This window comes from Chanodichthys erythropterus, chromosome 20, assembly GCF_024489055.1.
Source record: "Chanodichthys erythropterus isolate Z2021 chromosome 20, ASM2448905v1, whole genome shotgun sequence".
NCBI lineage: Eukaryota > Metazoa > Chordata > Actinopteri > Cypriniformes > Xenocyprididae > Chanodichthys > Chanodichthys erythropterus.
Window position 1 is genome coordinate 24,901,971 of NC_090240.1, and position 23,547 is coordinate 24,925,517.

Here is a 23,547-nt window from a genome sequence, read left to right on the forward strand (position 1 = left end):
TAAAAAAGATACCAAACCAATGTAGTGTTGACATTTGAGGTTTAATGTAATAGAAAAAAAAAAATTCAGAAAGTGTTTTCAGCTTGTTTTTTGTTTTTTATACAACATGGCATGCAGTTGCTTAAAACAATGGTATAATGCTATTCAATACATCATTCAATGTAAATTGTGATAATCTTAATAAATCGCAATTACAATTTCTAGAGAATAATTATGATTTTTGTCATAATCGTGCAGCCCTAAATGAAAGTCAGTAGGGTCCAGTGCTGTTTCAGTGCAAACCATTGATCATTGTATGGACAAATTATAATTTTTTTTTTTTCTTTTCTTTTCAAAATATCTTTTGTGTTCCACAGAAGAAAAGTCACAAAGGTTTGGAACAACATTAGTGAAAATTAATAATTTTTCCATTTAAATTTTCCTACCAGTGGATCAACTATATGGTAATTGATATCAAGAGAGCTGTAATGAATGAATTTTCACATTCATTCACATTCAATAAAAAGGGAATGAGGGAATACATATGAAACGATCAATACATATTTGGAAGAAGTATTATTTAAGATGGGTAAACAGTATTAACGCTGATCCGGCGTTGTGCAGCAGACATGCTCTTGGCTTTGCCTCACCCAAGCATATGCGATCAATACTCAATCAATGGCAGATAAACACATACGTCACTTTCTAAATCTATCCTAGATACAGAAGAGATTAACATTCCACTTCCTAACCTTCCCTGATCTGCTTTGATTCACAATACAATGAATCAAATGCGAATGCAGCAGTTTACAAAAGCCCATTCACTGTTTCATCAGATTCAGATTGTGTAGCAACGACGCCGATATGGCTCCCCCCCCCCTCAATCAAAATACAATCAGCATAACAACTGACTTAGAAAGACTGTTTGCATGGTGTGGAGCAATATTTTATATATTTCATTTAGTGATGGGGGATTTTTTTTTTTGCTAGGCAAAGAGGAGGAGAAATACCAAGCGAGTGTCTCCGAGCCAGCAAAAGCTATGAGTAGAGTAAGATGCAGCCTGCAGAAATGACATGCATAGTTGTTGTTCTCACTGGAACTACCTACTGTAGCCAAAACAGTTAGCCATTTCCAAAGCCCATACTTACAAAATATAGATTCTGGGAATCAATACTCTGGTTTCATGAGACCAAATCAAACATTTTGGATCTAACAGCATCCAAAATGTTATGGTGTTGCTAGAGGAGGAGTACAGTGAGAAGTGCCTGGTTCCCACAGTAAAGTTCAGTGGTAGTAAAGCTCTTATATAGGGATGTATGAGTGCTGAAGGTGTGAGGGAGTTGTGCTTTATCGATGCCATCATGAATTCCCACACCACGGTGTAATTTAATACACAAACTTGAATCAGAAGATGTTACCCTTTCCTCATTCCCTGCATAGTTGAGCATTTTTTCAACATGACAATGAGATATGCATTCTCCCAAGGTCCTTCTGTGGACATGTATTGCACTCAATCTTAACACTCGAGCACCTGTGGGGAATTCTGTAGAGACGAGTTGAGCAACACTCCCTATTAAAGATCAGAACATTTACAGAGCTTATCATCCAGTTAAACAGGATAGATGTGACAATTTGTCATTAACTTATACTGCTCTGACCCTTCTTGGCACAGAGTGAACATTTAAAATTATGGAGGGCATACTAAGTGCTAGAATATTATACATTTGTTGAATTAAATCTAGGGTGTACTCATTTCTGCAATCCTTAATTTAAACAAAATTGGCTAATTTACTTATTTTATGGCTATTAATTACATATTTCTCAGTTTTTATTATGTATATGTTTAATACATTTTAGTATAATATATATATGCAATGGTTCTCTGTATAAAAAAAAAAAATAAAAAAAAAAACGAACCGTACCGTTCTCCACTTACAGTTCAGCACGCACTTGCACTGCGGTCCATCTCGAATGACGACGCATCTATAGGCTAATATGGTTTGTGTTTAAAATAGCAATGTGGAAAACAGACAGACAGAGTTCTGATAAAGTATGTTTCAGTCGATGAATGCGCATTCTGGCTTCTAAAAATGTTACAACAACGATAATCAGAAAGCGTGGACAAAACAGTCACTCTTTGTAAACTCTGTTCAATGCGAGGTATGCTCTAATGTCCTGTCATTTACGCTGTCATCACCCGGGTGTTGATAGCGCGTGAGCACAGGTGAGACCTGAACAGTGCACGTTGCGGTCTGTGTTTAAACTAAACTCATTTAAGTTTTGCTAATTCAAACATTCAAGAGCAAAACGCAAAAGAGAACTGGCGCGCTGTGAGAAGATTTGTGTGCGCTCGTCTGAAGCGTGCACGCGCTTATTTCAGACAGCGCGCAAATACAGTTCTCTTTCAAGTCTTGCGCTTCAGCAGACAAATTCATACAAAAATGATGTCAACATGGCCATCTTGGCGAGTATCCTAACAAACAGTCTGTTATGTCTTAAGTGAACGTATAATAGTCGAGAAAGACAACACGTGTAACAGTATATATGTACTGGATCGTGCATGTCTTATAGGGAAAAAAATATTCCTGCTGCCTGTGTTTTTAATGTTAAATCAAACAACAAATGACAAAGAAATCACTCACTACTCTTGACAATAGCTTTTGTAACTAAATAATGATTAATATTTATTTAATTTATACAGTGAAGATAATATGCAATGTTATTTTATATTTGATTACTTTATCCATTTTCTGTACCTGAAAACTACTGTTAGATACCTGAAAAATCTGAAAAGCACCATTCATTTATTTGAATATTTGCTGTATTGTTTTTATTTGCGATGTTGCTTGTAGTTTGATCATTTGTTCTTATTTTTCTTTATTTTATTGACAGTAGTCCTATTTTCCCAGAACATAGCACATACCGAACCGTGCTGAAACCGTGACCCTAAAACCGTGAATACGAACTGAACCGTGAGCATTTTGAACAGTTGCACCCTTAATATAAATTATATATTTATAATTTTGCAGCTAAAAGAAGACATCTAAAAGTAGTCAGTTGATCAAAAGCCTCATGGCAGCTCAGCCTGAGCCTCATTCACAGTGAAAGCAGGGAGGTCTCAAGGAAGCACTGGTCCTGATAGACACCCAGAGAGAGGGGGATCAGCTCTGCGTCACGCTGCCCACCCCCCACTAATCATCACATGAAACACAGGGCCTGGAGGAGAGATCTCAGCTCAGGCTTATTGTTCAGGACCTCATTTATTCTCACTGCAACGTTATTCCAAACTCATCTTCCAGAACATAAGGTTAAAGATGATGAGGCCGCGGCGGCTATGCCATTAGGTCAATGCATCAGACCATTTTCAGACTAAATTATTTAGTTATCTGGCGGTGCCTTTTTTCGAACACTGGCAACCAGCGGCAGATGGTCTCTCGAACAAGCCGGGCATTCAAAAACACGCGTAACGGCTCTGCCAAAAGCACCTCCACCCCAGATACCACAGGACGGTATTACCACTAATTAGGAGCGGCTTTTGTTTCTGGATGAGCCACCTCTCCAAACCCACAGCCTGACAGTCTTTAAGAGGCTGTAGTCTGAATAACACCCTCTTTGTTACTCCACCTCTCCATTTAAGGCAACTCGTCTCAAATATAAATATAAATTCTCCAGTCCTATTTCCATTGCAAGCCACACAAAACACTGTTGTTTAAAGAGGATGAAAAAAGTCCTGAGAGCTCCTACGATGTCAAATCTTTGTCATCCTTGACATCTTTGAGAAGACAGGATGCTCAAATGTTTGGAGGAATATCAAATCACAGCTCTCTATACTACTGATGCAGTACACAGTCCAAATGAGCAGCACTGTAAAAATGATTTGAGATTGTTTCCTTGCCTTGGAGCAGCAGGCAGGAGGGGAAGTGACTGGAGGGTAATGAAAACGCTGCTGAAACAAGCAGGATCAGAGCTTCCCTCTTCTCTCTGGACAGCTCATAAAACATGCATTGACTAGAACTATTACCATTCTGCCGTTTTAGTGCGGCGCGCAGCTCCCAGGAAGAGTGCACACTTATCAACCTACATACACACCAGACCTGCTGCTTTTTATTTTAAACATATAGTGATGTAAAAGAGCAGCTGTTTAGGGGGGGGAAAAAAAAGTGTTTACCAGAGGGAGGCACCTAAACAATAGGCTGCCGCTGCTCTCTGGGTTCAGGGTTGTGTTTAAAGCAGTGTACAGTGGCAGGCGGGAGATTAACTCGTAACGCATTCATGTGTGAAATGGAGACTTTATCCCTAACTGATAGTGTTGCGAGGCTTCCAGAAAACACAAGCCTGATGATTTTTCATCATTTCGGAAAAACAGCCGTAATATATTAGATTACCGCTCGCAGCCTCTTGATACGTTCGCACAATGCATACTCTTAAAACACCCCGGTGTTTTACAACAAAGCACGGTGGGAGGTGGGTGAGGAGTGCGGGGGTCTGCCGTTCATGCAACGTGGCTTTTCTAGTCGAGCAAGCACATCTGAAGTCAAACCGTTTCACAGAGGCACCAGGTTATAGTTTATTGTAAAAGCTGATGGATAGCTTAAAGCACACTGTAAAAATTTACATGATTTGTTATCACAACATTTTTTCTTGTGTCAAATCAATTAATGTAGTTCAAATAACATAATACTTTAAGTTTCTCTTGATTAAATCAATTGCCTTCATTGTATTAACTCAATTTTAAAGGGAACCAGGTAACTTACTTTAAGTTACACCCACCCACCCCACACACAAACACACACCAAAATTATTTCCATTGTTCGGACAAAAAACAATAATACTGAAACATTTCAGAGTACCTTCTTCCATGTTCCAAGAAAGAAAGTTAGTCACAGGTTTTTTGTGTGAACTATCCCTTTAACTAGCCTGAGAAAAAAAATAAAAGCCCAAAATTGCCTTTATTAGAGCTGGAAGTAAAAAACACTGTTACAATTTTCCAAATTAGAGAACAGGAATTCCTGCCACTTCTTTACACAGAGCCTCCATTTCCCAAGAGAGCTGAATCAGACAGTATAAAGGCTCTGGAAATAGTGCATTTTACAGGTTTTAACAGTGTGCAATGATCACAGTATTATTCGGCGACACATTCACAGGCTTTGCGCTCTTTAGTGAGCATTACAATTCCTTCCACAGCACGGCAAGGAATGAACCTCGGGGGGAAGGTTTGTGCGGGTCCAAGTTAAAATAGCTTGCAAATGCATGAGTAAGCTCATAAACAGAGCAAGCATGTTCAGCACAGAGCCACATTCATCCAAGTGTATACACATGTGTCAATCTAAATGAGTAGTCCATTGACTGCTGAGTAACTGTATTTTCCTCTAAACTGCATACTGGGCAGAGCTAATAAAAAGCTAGGCTGAAATGAAATGTGGCCTGACCTTTTCCGATCTTTCTTTCAGCCGCTCCTTTACGCAGATGTCCAGTTCCCCTAATGTATCAAGCTGTTAAACAGACTGCCTTCTACTTTGCCCCCGTATGATGGAGAACACAGCGACAACGAGACATGCAAAAACTAGGTAATCCCATTCAAAAGGACTTTTTCCTCAATTATTAGTAAAGCCTTACACAGCCATTTTTGTTTGCATTTTGTCGGGTTATCTTCTGGGGAAAGAAAAAAAAACAAAAAAACAACGCACAATTTGATGAAGATTTACTCTGTTACCAAGAGGAACATCTTAATGAGCTGTTCAGCTAAGATAACACATCTCTCCGTGGGGCCATCGCATGCTGTACATCCCTAACCCTCTGCAGCAACAGCAGATCAAAAATTCAATAATGAATGTGGAATTGCTGCAATTAATGTCTATGAGAATCCAAGCGGTATGAAAAAAATACATCAGTAACCTGATTAATTTTATATAGAAATAATCTGTGATCAGCATTACCAAGTGAGCCCAAAAACAAATTAGATTTGAAGCTAAGAGCCCCATTGATCAGCAGTCATCTAAACCGACCATGAAAAGGGGCCGGTAATCCAATCCAGCCGTTCGGAAGTGCCTGAGAGAGTTGCATCTCTACAATGGAAACATTCTGTCCACAATGTAATCCATTGTGTTCATTCAGCAAGCGTTTTGGAACCTGTTCGATTACACTAAAATGGCCCAAATCATCGCAAGTATAAACAACGAGGGGAGGATCGTTTTTCAACTTGGCAATGGCTGCGCCACTCGACTTCCAATGACATTTGACTGACCCATAGAAATAGTGACGCACAACTGTCAAAACACTGCCGCTCTCCAGAACATTCCTCACAATCTCCGTACAATTCCATGACTCAGGCAATAACTAGTTTTATTTCATACAAGTGAATATTTAATGGTATCCAGAGTTACTTTAGTAGATCCCTAGTGGCCTGTGCTTCGGTTGCAAAACAAAAAACTACGCTCAGTAAAAGCAGATGCCAACAACTATAATCATTAACTATTCTAGCCACTGGGAGTGTGAAAAGCACAAGATTATATATTCACTACTGTGAAACACTCAAGACTGTGAGCTTTGTCAATTGACAAATTGTTAAAGGAATCAGACAAATATTAATATAATCTTACAAGACTTCCCTTCTAGCCGCAAGACTCTCCACAGCCATTTTACAAGCCAGTGCCAACTTCCCTTTGAATATACAAGGCGATTCTTAGAAAGACAAACACGTGAATGAATCAACAGCACGTACACTAATAACCTTGGGCTATCTAACCATTCCATTGCTTTATGGAACTGTATAACGTATAAATAGCAGATCCATTTCTACCCAGTCTGTTAGGGCTCTATTTCAGCTTCCCTGTCATTAAATATTTATCCTTGCGGAGTGGCGGATTGTACAGAGGTGATAAGCACTTAGGAATCCAAATTTTTCAACCCCCCCCCCACCCACTTCCCATGTCTGTAACCCTTTACTTTCCCCCTACATGCAACAGAGACTTTTATTCAAACAGATTATCTACAAGCGCCCCTTTTAATCGGCACAGGACAGAACTGAAACAGTGCCCATATTCCCAAAGGAAAGGCGGTCTGCTGGTTTTATCAGGAGAGAAATCTTTTTTTAAATACCAAAGGGATGAAATAACTTGATTTGAGGAAGATCCCTTCCTTTGTAGAGACAGTTAAAGGGGACGGGGCAGGGGAATTTCAGTATTTCATAGCTCTTTCTATTCCTGACACAGAAAATTAACACCCAAGCTAAAACAAAAGAGACATTGCTTTGCCAAATATGGAATCAGTGGTTATAGCAATTCAAACATAAATTTAAGCAGCACCTCTGCTTGTTGCGGCTGCTTGTGTGAGTGTTTGGCTCGGGTTGAATTTGGCATCTTACAGCATATAATGATGAAAAGATTTCATGCCTCAGCTTTGTGGGTGGTTGCTGTTGGGTGTGAATGCATCTCTAGTGGACCCTGCATGCTTCAAAAGCTTCTTGGGCCGACCTACGGTACTTCACAGGTATTCTTGGACGGACAACAAAAACATCTTTTTAAAGGCTCAATAGGGAATGGCCTGCCAGAGGAATGGCAGTTCAAATAGGACAGGCTAAATTCCAAAGGCAGCCTCTACATATGGGCTGGGAGCTCTCCACAAGACAAGAACAGAGATCTAAAACGTTTAGTGAATACCCACATTTGTACAGAGCCAACTGCACTTCATCCACACAGAGGACAGAAAAATACATTTTCAAATATATATAACTCATACAATTATTGGTAGCACTTTTATTTACAGTTCTGTTCCGCCTGTACATACATACCATGTATTTATTATAAGCTATGTTCTAAACGTAAACTTAAGACATGTATTTACCTTATATTACAAGTACTTTCTTGGGTAAGTACACCACAATTCAAAACAAAAATCAAGCAGCAAAAACTGTTTTCAACATTTATAATAACATTTCTATATTATATATATATGAGAGAGAGAGAGAGAGAGAGAGAGAGAGAGAGAGAGAGAGAGAGAGAGAGAGAGAGAGAGAGAGAGAGAGAGAGAGAGAGAGAGAGAGAGAGAGAGAGAGAGAGAGAGAGAGAGAGAGAGAGAGAGAGAGAGAGAGAGAGAGAGAGAAACGCACACACAATTATAAACATACATATACGATTTCTAAATACTTTACATGAATCATTCACAACTCCACCCTATTTCTCAGCACATCTCTTTGTATGATTAACAGTTACTGCACTTAGTAGTTTTAGAACACACACGTAAACACTGCCTTACTTTCATATTGTCTGTGTTAATACAAAAGAATAACTGTAGTTTACTGTAGAGCAGCCCGACCAGTGTAATCTAGTTTTAAAATGAATGGCGAGAGCAGTGTGTTTAACTGATGTATCACACAGATGACTAACGCTTGTCTGACGGTGAACCGCACCGTGACCCTGCGGCAGCCATGATTCTGCATGATCCCCTGTGGGATCTGACATGCAGAGACACATACACATTTCTTCCACTACAGTAAATACAATAGAATCTAATGGCGAATGAATACACTGTCTTAATGATTCACATAAACACAACCAATCGAGATCTGATATGGAAAAGATAGTTTCAAATGTCTCTAAATGGATGCAATCACCGTCCTATCCCTGATAGAAACTAGTGCTATCAAGTGGGAATGCAAATATTCAATAGCTCTGCTTAATGGCGAATGGAGTGGGATTGTGGTGTATTGCCACAATAGAGTATAATTTCCCTCCCGCTCTGATGGAGCCACTTCACTCTGATGAAGAACAGGAGCATTGAGCTGATTCTATGACCACAGTTTGTGTTTCCACCCCCCTGCACTCCTTTTTGTCCTCCCAATGACACACAGCCCAACAAGCTTGTCATTTTCAAACGTTACCATTCAGGTCTCATCGATTTATTGTAATCAAAGATGATGTGAAAGGCTACGACAAACACGCGGCTTGCTCCGACAAGGGTAAACAAACAGCAAAGGTCCCAGTGTACAGCGAGGTTTTAACCTCGATCTGAAATCCCCCGTTCATTAATGCGCCGTTAACAGCCGGTTACGGCCAGTGAAACCGCGGTAGCAAAATCAATTACCTCAGCAAGTATTGATATGTCTCGCGGCCTGTTTACAATTTAATCTCTAACTTGTCAGAGCCATTATTTTCCTAATCACAACTCCAGCTCTTCTGCGCCTTTGTCTCTGGCTCATGTTTAAGGGAACAAAAAGGTCATAAGCTTGAGCGCTCCCCAGGGCACAGCCTGCCACTGCTGTAATTATTCCTGAGCAAGAGATGACAAATGAAGTGGATCAAATCAAAGGTGTCAGTAGCTCTTATGACACCAGCCCAGTCACACAGGTTAAAAACGGAGGTCAAGCTAAAAGGAAAAATTAGTTAATGCCGCCCTGCAATAATTATGTGCGAAGCCTCTTAAAGTGACAAACACTTCATAATCCCTCACTAGGATTAATGTGTAGAAAATCCATACCTATTGATGGGGCATTCAACTGCAAGAGATAAATAAACAAACAAACAAACAAAAAAAACTCCCAGTGACGTGTCCATTACTCAAATTGCATCCAATCACAATAGCGGCAGAAAATATCCTCAGGAGCCAATGCTAAACTAGCTAAAACGATCAACGAGGATATCATCAGCAAACTCACCATTTGTATCTTGGCCAGTAATCATTGAGGAATGGAGGCTTTATGCATTATTTACTGGCTAATGTATAATTCAGAGCCAACAGCAGATTTAATGCATAAATAAAGCTGTGATACACCTGCTTTAAATGTTTACTCACCAAAATAAGATCTGAAAGTACAAGCACGTCACACGGTGCCTTTGAAAGTTTCAAACATGTCACTCGTTTCTTTTTTTCATCTTGGGTGACTAAAAGTCAAAATGGTTTGCAGGTGGCAAGACCCACAACCCGCTTTGTTCACCTTCTAGAAACATAAACGGAGATCAAAATGAGACACTCAGATGTCTAAGCACAAGATCTCAGTTACTTAATTTAAAACACAGGTCTGCAGGAGTGTTTGTCTTTCAGCAAACGCAAACACTGTAATGAGAAGTGAAGGGCGTCTATGTTCAAGTTACTCATTTCCATTGATGATTCTTTCATATGATAATATTGTGGCAGAAAAGAGGCTATTTTGAAAATAATTCAATTTGTTTACTGCTCCTTTAGCAGCTGTTTTCAAAATGTAATGAATCATTGCAGATTTGAGAGGAAAGGTTAGCAAACAATACATTATAAATAGAAAACAAGCACTAGAAATTCTTGTAAAAAGGTTAATTAGGCTGCTTCAGGGAACCGATCTTTTGACGTCAAACAAGTCAGTCACAATTCCCTACAGGCCATGCACAATTGACCCCTGTGCTGAGGCTGGCCTACTTAAAAGACGGTGATAAAGACAGACAATATTCCAACAGCATCTAAAACACCTTGTGGATTAATCAAATCAAAAACATGCCCAACATGATCAAAGCTGAATTTTTAGCATAGTTTCTTTAAAAACACACACACACAAAAAAAAAAACCCACCTCGGCCATCCTGTTAGCAATGTTTAGCAGTGGAACATTCAAAAAGGTTTTGAAATGTTGAGACAAACAATGTCCAACAAAACCCGTCCGTATCACTGAAATACCACATTTTTTTCTGTGTGTGGTCAATGAAATAAGACCACATGATTGTCATCATATGGTCTTTCATTACAGGCATAAAACTTCATTCTTAACCTTTTCCCTCATGCACTCATATTTCTCTAGATGAGGTAATTATTTTTGCAGCCGCAAACGTTTCTGGACATAGCCTGCATTCAACTACTTGATAATGAAACTATTTATACACTAACGGGATGAGTCAAGGAGTGAAAGACTAGAGTGCTGTTTTCTTCTGCCAGCAGTAAGATTGCACTAAAGGTTTATTTGATTTCACAAAGATATAGCTCGATTCATCAAAGCTATCATTATTCAACAACAGCAGCTCTGGCTTATACAGAACAATATGCATATTGTGCCACACAAAGACAACTCATCACCTGGAGAAAAAAAAAATAACCAAAACAAATCCCTTGCCCGGGAACAGCCGATGTAGCTGAAAAGTAATCAGCAATCTGCCTCAAAATTAATGATTAGTCCATTATTAAATGAAATGCTTTTAAATGAACAATTCTTCTAAAGAAATCAACACACTTGACACCTTAACAACAGAGCCTTAGTTTGCCTATAGTTTTTAAGATGCACTCTAAAAATGCTGGGTTAAAAATGGATAAACCCAGCAGTTGTTAAATATTAAACGTTTAATAAATAATTAAATAAACATTTATTAAATTGCTTAAGAAAATGTTCACCTTTTAATCATTTTTGTTGCCTCTAGTAATTATGTCTGATTTTTAATTTCCAACCTATTTTGGGATCATTTTAAGTCAGCCATATAGTATTTTTTAAACAATAGATTGAGTTAAATAAAAGTTAAATAAAACTGTCCAGCAGGTTGGTCAAACATTTAACCCAAATGCTGGGTTTGTTCATTTTTAACCCAACTTGGGTTGTTTTTGACCTAGCTTTTTTTTCCTTTTCTTTTTTTTTTTTTTATTTTAGAGTGTAGATTTGGTTCAGCTGGGCCTTACTAACAAGTGTAGTGTGACTATAATGTAGTGATCTTGAGTGCTTGTCCACCAACCACAATTAAATCACAGTATGGAGATAGAATTTAATTTCTGACTTTTAAACTATGATAATTTTGTATTTTTGAGCTGCCTAAGGTCATTCTGCTTCCTACTGTGTTTCATGTAAGAAAGATAACAAGTAGGAATGGCATGCCATGAAAATGAGTAAAACAATGAAAGAATTCACATAGCAAAAATATGAGGATATTTATGAATCGTTGCAGGACAGACAGTCATAGATTGTGCTCCATTCCAGCAGTCTAAGAAATTTATATCCTTTCTAAGCGAGAAATGCTTCAACTCCACGCATACTTTTCAAGATAAAAACACTTGAGTGAGGACTGCATTTTTATAATATGTTTATCACCACAGAGAGTGTTTCTCTACAAGGACAAGGACAGAGTGAATACTAGTAAGGGTGCGCGGGCGTAAAAAGCATAAAAGACTCCATCTGACATCCCTAACGGAGCAGGAAAACAGTGGGGCCTATGGGACCCCCAACCTCACTTTATGACCATGTGCTGAATTAACAGGTCCAGATGTCCCCTCTCACTTAGCATGTGCGAGACATCTCGAGCAAAGGGCTCAGCTGCTTTAGGGCTTATTAAAAAAATATCAATTTCAATTATACCCATTAACTTCTCGCGCTCCTCAGGTTTACATTTATTTGACATCAACAAGGCTGATTCCCGCCCAAGATGTATGCTTAACGCATAAATCGACCAATCCAAGTTTATCAGGTTAAGTTCAACCACCACCTTCTGGAATAACAACAAATAAGACAAAGAGAGCGTCGCTGAAACACCATACCAGGTACCCGTGAAGCCTGAGGAATGAGTCAAACAAAGACGAGCCTCTTACCAGACAGATATCAATCTGCTCTTAATACTTGCTGCTGCAGAAGCATTCAGACGACTCAGCTGCTTGGGCTGTTTATAGTTTGACAGTGTCAGGTCTCTTTGTCACTAGGGCTATGAGCAGGCGCCTGTGGTTACTGTATCTATTATCAAGGGGAAAGTGCCAACACATTCTTGTAAACAAAGGAGAGTCTACCTACAAGTTCCCAGAGACAAAGCCCAACCTGAAAACGCTCGAGGCAACCATTCCAAACAATCTGAGCTGTTCTCAGAACCAAACTTAAACGAATAAGCTTTCAGTCAATCAAGCATTTTGCTAAAGGTTTTCCCGCGACGCAATGCAAAACATGACGTTAATTACCCCTGCCCTTTCTCCAATTCATCAAGCATAACATTGCATAGCTCGGCCTGCGTTACGGATGCGGCTCCATTGAGGCCTCTCTCGGCAGACGGAGCAGAAATGTGCGACGTAACACCAGCCAATTCCATCATGCAAGCAGATTAAATAACATGCCTACCCAAGCCCCGTCAAACATTCAGCAGCCACCACACGCCAACTGATCCGCTACAACACACTCTATGAAGAAACCCCTCCGTCAGCCCTGCCACACAGCCTTTGATCCGAGTATCGCCCGTTTGATGCTTTTAAGGTGGAGGATAACAGAATGCATCTCTGCGATGTGAGTAATTTAATTAAACATATAAGGACGAACACTATCTTTTTTGCAGGGAAAACACACAGGCTAAATGTCATTGTGCGCTTAGGCATTAAACATTTAGTAGCCATTCTCGGCTGCTCAAGCAAAGAGGCAAGCAGTTGTTAAGGGAGAAGGATGACACAGTTAATCATACACCCACACACTGCAAATGAAGGCCCAGCTCTAAGATGTATAATAACGGACATGAAAACATACAACATTCACCAATCGTTTAAAAAGAGCAAGAGAGCTCAGTCATTGAGCACATTTACATACACACCGATACGCTGATTACTCCCCAAAAAAAATCTGCTTAATTAATCAGCTGAATTAACATGTTTTCCCAGCTTACATGCAAACCAATAAGCCAGCAATGCCAAAAGCAGGTTATTCCCCAGTAGTGACGTCAAAACCTAATCATTTGTGTATCTGACTTACCAAGTATTCCATTTGTTATGAGAGATGTGATGTTAAATATGTAAGCAGTACAAGCAGAAAGAGTCTGAATTTGCGATATATTTCTTCCTCTCCTACTGCGAAACAGTCGCTCTGTCTGGATTCGCTTGCATTCTCAGTAAGGATGCTTTGTTAAAATCACACTCTTTGTCTTTCTCACTTCAATAATGTGTACCGTGTAAAGCCGGGTGAAATCTATAAGTGGCAAAAATTAGGGCTACACGATTAATAGAAATTAAACCGCACACGATTTGGCAATTGGCTGCGGTTTTTTTTATTTATTTTTTTTTATGCGCGGCTTGTCAGTGAAGCATGACAAAATGCTTCTCAATCTGAAAGCCAGAGGGCGCTCTTGCGCAGAAACTCCAAATATGTCCCTAAGGGCATCATACTATCCCTGTAGCTGAATAAACAGAAGATTGAAACGATTTGATAGATTGTTCTTCAAGCCTTCTCGGATATTTTCATTATAATTAAGTATATTTATAATGCAATGCTAATTGAAATAGCCTTTATCAATGTATAGAATACTATGAAATAATTTGTTGTGTGCTGCCTTCTGTGTAAGAAGCCACATCATCTCACAGACGGATGTTATTTTAAACACTCGACTGACATTATGAAGTGAGTTTGGAGTAAAAACATGTTATTAAACATTGTCTTTTGTTGGAAAAAATGTTCATAAATGCTTCTCACTTTTGGAAATGTTTGACGTGTGTTGCTTTTTCAAATGCTCGATATAAGAGACTCAAACTCGCAGTGCTTTCAGATGGAGCAGCATTTACTACTGATCACAGAGCTGTGCTTAACGGATAAGCTGCGCATAAAATAAATAAAAATAAATCGCAGCCTTTGCCATTTCATAATCGCATTAAGCCAAAAGGTTTAAGTGTGATTTCTGGTCCATTTCGATTAATCGTGCAGTCCTTGCAAAAATCTAGCTGTGTTGATCAGTTTATGCCATTTGTGACCTAACTCTTATAAAGGAAAACAGGTTCATGTGTTTACATGACCACATGCAATGTCAGCTTATAAAGCATAACTGGGCTATGGATAGTTTTTTTTTTCCCCTAACCGACAACTGACACCCCCAACTTTGCTTGAAGTTTATATTGTAAATAGTTACTTTTATTTGCATTCTTGTTCTGCACTAAATACCATTAAATTTAAAAGAGAACCTGTGTGTAAACACACTCATCGACTAGAGATGACAAGGAAACACAATGCTACCTAATTAGCAGTATTCGAAACTAAACCATTATTTTTAAAAAAGGGCGTATGAGTGCTACAAATACATACTGGCTGCTTTCAAATATTAAACTTGCCATCCGTGTATTTTAAAGTAATCTAGCTCAAACAGGTTTCCCTGAGTGTAACAAAAGACAATGAAAACATTCTGTTCCTTGATGTAGTCTTTAGTTCCTCTGCAGGAGACGCTTCACTAAATGTTTGATTTCTTTCACCTCAGGCTACCCTCAAAGCCATGGCATGTGTAACGGGAGTTTATAAAAGCTTTTCTTCTCTCTCTCGCTCTCCATTTTCTATGAACCAAAGGATAAGGACAGATACTCTGTACATAGTTGTTATGATTACAGATTACTGATGTCTATATGTCTCCAGACTGGACAGTTCCATCTTTTAGCAACGTTTAATCCTAATCGTTGTGTTTTCGGTGCGACCACGAGTCTCTGATGTTGGATTTCTAATTTTGGTTAATCTACAAAACAACTAGTACAGTGTGACTGACCACCTTTAAGCTTTAGATACACCATTTACAATGTTGTTGCACAACTGGGGAGAAAAAACATCCAAGTGTGGGGGGATGATCACTATTTGGCCACAAAAGAGCAGGCCCTTCTCAGCACAAATAGCTACATCTCTTACATATGCAAAGTGAGGAAAAACGTGGCATGGCTTTTAAAGCTAACACTAGCTGAACTGAACATAGTCACATGAAATTCAAGTACAACCAATACTCCAAAGAGGATATACAAGATGCTTCCACCACATGCACAGCATGGAGAACAAGATCAGATAAGGCAAGCTGTGAAAGAAAGTCTTTTGTGAAACAAGACTTTTCAACCCACACACTTAAAAATAAAGATCTATGGCATCTATGGTTATCCAACATTACACAGAACATTTCCATTGTTCAAAACATTCTTCATAGTGGGAAAAGGTTTTTAGATTATTAAAATGTTTCTCACATCAAAGAAAAAAAAAAACTGTTCTTTTAAAAGAAGTGATCACTGAAAGGTTCTTTAGAGAACACAAAATGTTTTTTCAATGGCGTCGCTGTGAAACCATACTTTTGAAACCATTATTTTTAAGAATGCACCCCCTCTTTACCACCAACACACTACTACAAGCTTGGGAGGACCATAACCAGCCATATTTGTTCCCATGACGGGCCACGGTTCATGAGTTTCAATTTAACAAAGGGAAGTTAGGCAGACTTGGCTGTCCCATAGCAGACTCCAACTGGTCAGGCAGGTCTACCAAAAGCTCTCCTCCCCTGCTCCCAGGGTTTTCAGTAAACAAAAGGTCCCTTCCAACATGTGAAGGAAAGCACAGGATTGGGGTCATAGAAAATGCACTGTTATGATGCTGTTTGATACTAAACACTGAGATAAACAACATGCTTAATGTATTGAAGATCCTCAGCACCTCTCCAACTCTAAATGCACCATTTATGCTGCTACCAGAGCATTAATAATTCACTTAATGCTTGAGCTCCTCACTTAATAAAATGGAAACAAACAGAAGAACTACACAGAAGAGGCAACTTAGAAGGCTGAAACTTGATAGACTACTTAGTAGAAAGTCATAAAACATCCTAAAAAGATTACACACTGCTTGTCTCTTTCAACAGCGAGAGCAAAAGTGAAACATGCAATAAAAAAAAAAAAAACAGGCTGCTGCTTTCAACTTCTGAGCCTGTAGCAATTGCCAACATTCCATCTCTATCCCCCCCATTTACCTTCCCACCCACTCAAGACCTCTAAACTCCCTCTGTCTTCTTTCTTTTTGTACACAGCCAATGTCGCCAAGGCATTACTCACCCGCCAGTATGATGATCTAAGTTCCTATCGGGCTGCTGCAAACAACTTCAAACACAATTCCACGTCTGTTCGTTGAAAATGACCCTGCCGAACTTCTCGGCCTGGGCCAAAATCCAAGAAGCCGAGGGCTGAGCACTATCACGCAGACACTTTATCCTGAGAGAGCCGCTGTCCATACAGAGGAGAAAAGGGGCAAATGCCTCAACAAAAGACGACCTCGCTTTACTAATTTATTCGCATTCGGACCGCCCGGGGACTCGTTTTCTGAACGTATGCGGTTCCCCCTCCTCCTTTTTCGCTGTGTAATAACTCCGAAAGCTTGAGTTTGTGGAGGGTAGGAAATCAGTGAGTTCGGCGTTTACAGACTCCGCTTCCTTTTTCACACACGCGCGCGCTCACACTCACGCGCTCCCTCGCTCTCTCCTCGCGCTTTCTTTCATATGCACACACAGCACGTTCGCTCTTTCTATCTCACTCTCTTTCTGTAGAACCCCCTCCTCCTCCTCTTCAGCTGTTCAACAGACGCATCCACATGGCTGACCTAGTCTTTCTTTATCCAGACACTAGTGAAGGAGAATTACCCCCCTCCCCTCCACTCCACCACACACATACACATACACATACACACCACTTCTAAAAAGCGAGCAAAACAAAAACACGGACTGGATTCTAATGATTAGCGGCAACAAATGATCGGACGGGAGTCGTGATTGATCGTAAACCGTGGGGATATGGTCGGTAAAGAAACTGCATCGGTAAGCAAGACGTTGAATCCAGATTCAAACGGCTGCTGTAAGGAATATTAATGTCCATGCTGACGACTCCACCTCCTGGAGCACTGATAACAACAAATAGATAATCAGAGAAAACACACGCCAGTCCTACCTTTCAAATAAGCCACAGATTCCGGCTATTGATTTTCAGTGTCCAATAATGAACGCCTGGTTTTTATTGCCGTGCTTCGCTGCCAAATGATTGAGACTGAGAACAAAACAACCAGTGAAAATTACACATACATTGTGCGTTGGTGCTCTCATTCTTATTTGCATATTCACATAATGAATTAATTACTCCGTTTCCCCCCCGCCTAACGTAGAAAAAACATGCATTCACAATTATGCATTTAAAAAGAAACGTGCATTCTTTGTTGCTGATTTTGTTTCCATGCAGAATCCAAGCAATTTGATCATTTGTTGTAGCAGAAATGTTATAAGGATTCCAGAGATTTTTTTTTTCCTTAAAAAAAAAAAAAAAAAAAGGATGTTAATCTTTGTATTCTTGCTGGTTTCAAACATTTGTGAAAACCATTTAAGTCTTTTTTTTAACAAAATGCAGCTTTTTATTAAAAATGTCAATGTGATATTAAAAATTAGTAACCTTGTATAAATAAATGTATAATATAATATAATATATACACATACAAATGACCTCACAGTCAAGAGGGTCGAAAGCTGTCCACTATGTTTTCTTGTCACAGGACAGAAAAATAACTTCCTGCATATTTTTTCACCCACTTAACCTACTCTCTCTCTCTCTCTCTCTCTCTCTCTCTAAACAGTTACACCAACAAGACAAGTGAATAAAATGACTTGTATTTCAGGAATTGAAAACATGTTCATAATAGCAGTATTTCTTTGTAAGAATCACAATGTTTATGTATATTTAAACTCAGTAGGCTACATAAATGAGCGACATCACTGACCTCATTTATGTTGTAGAATATCTCAATCTCAAAAAAAAAAAAAAAAAAAAAATACAATAAGAATAATTTTCTCTTCACCAACATTATATTTGCAGAGGCAGCTAAGATCAATAGGAAGTGAGTTTGGTGTACTGCGGGCCCTTTATTGTGCTGCAAACCATGTAGCCTGTCAGGTTTTCAAAAGGAGGAGGTGTCCCTAGTGATCCCAGTGCTGGCAAACGCTTTCCGGCTCCAGGGGAGCCAGAGACAGTGTGACTTCTGTTTCTCCTGACAATCCTTAGCTCTGCCATGCACCCACACGTACACACTTGCACACATACATACACACACACACACACACTCACTCACACCCCAGCAGGCTACCTCCTCCCCTCTTGGAAAGCGTTTGAGCTTCACATTCAGGCGTATTTATTACATTTACTCAAGTGCATCCATATTTATCTCCCCGAGCCGCCCTGATAGCACTTACAATGTGCCCAACAGGAAACCTGAGTCACTTGCTTATGCGAGATCCTCGCTGTGCACAGGGAAGATATTTAGAGAATGCAGTTTTCAAAGAGATACCAATCATTACTATCAGCCAATGGGAGATTAGCTACTGGCTCATGAGAAAAATACACAACAATGCATTTGACATGGTGGTTCACAGTTAATTAGCGCTCAGAAATGAATCACGACGGAAGGTGTGTGTTCGCGAGCCGTGTGGGGAATGCCTGAACAATGTATAGATCTTGTTCATTCGAGGAATATTAAATCATCATTATATTATGTGCAGGCAAACATTTCATGTGGGTGACTGACGTTCACGATCGGCATGGTAAAGCAAATATGCATACGCATTTGATTGGTATTTCACAAAATGCACTCGGTAACATAATCAAATCCACCCTGATGGCTCTAATAAATTTTCAACTAATGCATGCAGTAAACTGCTGAGCATTCTGACAGATTTATTGAGCAGCGCGAAAAACAAGTAGGGCGTTCGGAAGGAATGTAAGCCGTTCGAGACTGAAAAGGGAACCAAAATTGTGAATGCTTTGCATTTCATGCACTCAGATGGCTGTTCCGCAGGCATTCGCAACAGCAGATGAGATCCCATTATCAGGCAGACGAGAACTCCACCTCCAGGATTTCACAGCTCCTCTGTTTATCACATGGCCCTGTCAAGTTGGGCACCATTAACCGATAATGAAAGGAGACAACCGGTGCAGTTACAAGCAAAGCATTCTGCATTCTACAGGCCTAAGCATGTATCTGGGAAGCTGACTATGTCTATTCAGTTCTTCTCTGCATTCAATACCCATCACAATGCCTCAGCTACTGTACCCTGACCCCTTCACACCACTGTATTATTGAAGGTTTTAGCTTGAGATGACAAGAATTAAAGAAATACTACAGGTCTCAAGCTCAATCTACAGCATTCGTGGAGTGATGCTGATAACCACAGAAAATAATTTGCCTTTTTTTTTTCTTTAAAAGGGTTACAGTGAGGCACATACATCAGAAGTGAATGGGGAAAAGCTGTAAATGCTAGAATACTCAATGTTTCAATAGTATCACTACAAGATGTAAACTATATTTGTGCTAACATGATTTTAGTGTGGAAACCATTAAAGTATTGGAAACAGTTTAAAGGGTTAGTTCGCCCCAAAAATTTAATTACCCTCATGTTTATCTTTGGAACACAAATTAAGAAATTAATAACTAGAATGGTTCAACTTTAACATTATGACGCAATGAGAATACTTTTTATGCACAAAAACAAAACAAAAATAACGACTTTATTCAACAATTTCTTCTCTACCCTGTCAGTCTCCTACGCAGTTGATGCAGTGCAGTGCTTCCGTGTTTATGTCTGAATGCCGGCTCAGTATTGGCCGACGCTGTTTACATCAGCATCTCACACACGTAAAGATATCGACTTACTACAGTGGTAGACCCTTAATGTTCTGACATAAAACATGGAAGCTCTGTAATGTGCCTTCAATGTAAACTGCATAGGAGAATGACAGGGGAAGAGAGGAAATTGTTGAATAATGTCAGTATTCTCGTCACTTCATAACACTGAGGTTGAACCACTGCAGTCACGTCGACTTTGTTAACAATGTCTTTACTACCTTTGTGGACCTTGAATGTGGTAATTGTGTTGCTTTCTATGGGAGATAAAAAATATTCATCAAAAAATATCTTAATTTGTGTTCTAAAGATGAACAAAGGTCTTACGGGTTTGGAACAACATGAGGGTGAGTAATTAATGACAGAAATTTCATTTTTGGGTGAACTAACCCTTTAAAGCTCAGAAAATACATTTTTTACAGAATGCTGTCAATTGAGCTTAACTTGTATTGAAACTGGAATATTCCTATAAGAATGAGTAGCTTGATAATATGCTAAACATGTTACATGTGACGATTAAAAGGAGGAAAAGATATAAAAGAGCTTTATTGTAAGTAATAAAGATTTCTCCTTACTGATTTGATGAATTTGAACAAAAGAATTAGATGTACATGAATGATTTATTATGCTTCCTCTTGCCTGATTGTCTTTCAATGAAGGTATTTGAAGACTTAAAATGCCCTGCCATACTAATAAGTCAGCCAGTAGCTGAGAAAAAAAAAAAAAAAAAAAAAAAAAAAAGACAAGAAAGAAAAGATGACATGGTTGAGTGAGCCAAGCTTTTGAGCGCCTTGGCAAGCCTGGGAGGCCCTGGCCCCTTAAGCACTCATATCTAGTAACTTCATTTAATGCATTCACCAGGGATCAGCAGACAAGCGGAAGGGAGACAGAAAAAAGAAAAAACATTCAAAGCAAACGTTCCCTGGTATAAGGTTCCGCAAGTTATCGAGCAGTAAAAACAGCATGAAGAAATTAAACATAATCTTTCACACCATTTCAGAGATAGACAGGATTTATTCCACTACTTATAAAAAAATGCGTTCTTCCCTGTGTCTTTGAGGAAATGATACTGCCTAAAACAGCCCATTTCAAAGTGATACAAAATAACAGTAGTCCAGAGTGCCTGAAAGTAAAGGTTGATCTCAGCAGCCGTTGCCTTTTCTTTTTCTCGCCCACTTTTTTCCAGCAGAGGTCATATTCACACTCTGATGCCTGCCATCGGGAACAAACACTCGTGCTTCCCTTCAACAGACACCAGCCACTTCCACCCCCATTTACTTTTCCTTCAGACACGCACACACTCTCCATCAGCTGACAGCCTCTCTCTACTAGCAGACGAAAATACCTTGACTTCAATTTTCCGGCTGCCATTTTAGCATTCTGCCACTTTCAGGATGAGACTATTTTACAAGTTTTGAGACTTGAGGGATGTACTTGTGGGGTGAAAACAAACAGAAATCACACAATGAATGTAACCAAACCCTCTTTGACTGTATAAAAAAAAAAAAAAGGACCTGAATTTAAATGCATTTTACATTATGTACTGCGTCATCTTATTGAACAATGACTCGAAAGGAAATGTAATGGGTTGGATTGTTGGATTGAGGTTTGGATCAGTTTAAAGTACGCCACATAAACATTTTCTTCTATCATCTCATCAAGGGATTCCAGAGTAATCTGTGCTTTATGACAAGCGCAAGATACTAAAACATTACAAGCTTCTGCTTTTAAACAGTAGTTAAAGAGATAACTGTCTTCCAACCCATTATTTAACATTATAAACAGCACAAGAAGAAAGCAAAAGTCTTTTGATGTGAGGCAGAAACGCTCAATTTCATCGTGGCAAGCCCTGCATAGTTATATTGTTTACTTTGCCATTCATTCATATTTGGCAGACTCACGAAACCTCAAACCCTGCGACACTTCGGCAAGGTTATTTATCGTATTGCCAAGCTACACAAACTCATAAAAATCCATCTTTCAAGGGACAGCTAGATTCAAAAACCATCACATTAAGAAAAAGCAACATAAGCATCCAGAATTCCAGATGTGTTGCTGTCACCCGGCAAACAAATTAGATCAGGGAATGTGAAGGGGAGGTCTATGTGTCTTTCTTCTCACGTAATTACACAGCGCAGAGCTCGCTGAGCGACGAGTGGCAAACCGCCCTGACAGGCTGACTAGTTTTCAGCTTCATGCGTAAACTCGTACTCAGATCTAAATGAGTGGTTACTTCTGAAAATAAACAAGCGTTTGGCCGGATTCATGCGCAAGCGTTTGCCGATTTTTAAATAGCTGTGAAGCTCCCGTGTGGACGCCTTGAATTTTCTCTTTGTTTGCCGGTGGTAAATAGTCCATCAGGGCAGCAACCCCTCCCTTCGACGCTCTGTCTAACTCTCTTGCTCAAGACAGAGGTATAAACACACACACACACACACACACTCAAGTCTCCCCAGGTGCTACTTCACTCACCCCCTGATTGTACATATATTAAGATCATTCACTAGGGCTGTCTCAGGGCAAGAGCTGGCATGTATTTGTCTAAGTTAACAAAAATGGCTTATTAAAATATTTAAAAGCTGGCATGAGAAGTAAGAGACTTGTTTTTATCCAATTAAATATAAATATATAAAATATAAACAAATATAAATATTTAAAAAAAAGTTACAATACTTTATTTAATTGAACATAATTAAATAAAAAGGTTAAAAAACCCACAATGTTACCAGAAGTTAAAAATGCTGATTTGTATCCACTTGAATATAAATAAAAATATAAATTATATATATATATATATATATATATAAAAATTTAAACAAATAAAAAAGGCACAAAAAATAATTATTTACAAATAAAATGTTTATTCAATTATATATAAATAAAAATATAAACTATACAAATGAATAAAATTTAAAAAAATCTCACAACTTTACAAAATGTTTTGAATTCATACATTAAATATAGATTTATATAAATAAATTTATATAAATATAAACACATTTATAAAAATTTATTTAAATATAAAAAAAAAAAAAAAAAAACACTTTCAAATTCACACTTGGCACCATTTCTAGGATGCCACTGATTCTAAAGGGTAAAACAAAAAGGAAGTGAATGGAGGATGTTGCTTTAAGCTCCTCTGTCCAGATCCATTAGATCAAGCCGCTAGTGTCTGCCATGTGAGAAGGCACGTTTACACGACTGGAGTCTCTCACTCTGCCACCCAATGGACA

General features: G+C 39.0%; 1 protein-coding gene across 6 annotated transcripts in view; it reads right to left on the bottom strand.

Moving 5' to 3' along the window:
- The window catches only part of rerea (arginine-glutamic acid dipeptide (RE) repeats a), a 167,621-nt gene that overhangs the window by 93,380 nt on the left and 50,694 nt on the right, over window positions 1-23,547 (bottom strand). The window contains exon 1 of one of the 6 annotated variants that reach the window (XM_067372435.1): window positions 16,717-17,265. The exons of 4 other annotated variants lie outside the window; for them this stretch is intronic. The gene's annotated coding sequence lies outside the window, so the exon portion shown is untranslated. Of the gene's footprint in view, window positions 1-9,769; window positions 9,883-16,716; window positions 17,266-23,547 lie in introns of those variants that run through there. One more of the 6 variants, XM_067372438.1, reaches the window with a different exon arrangement.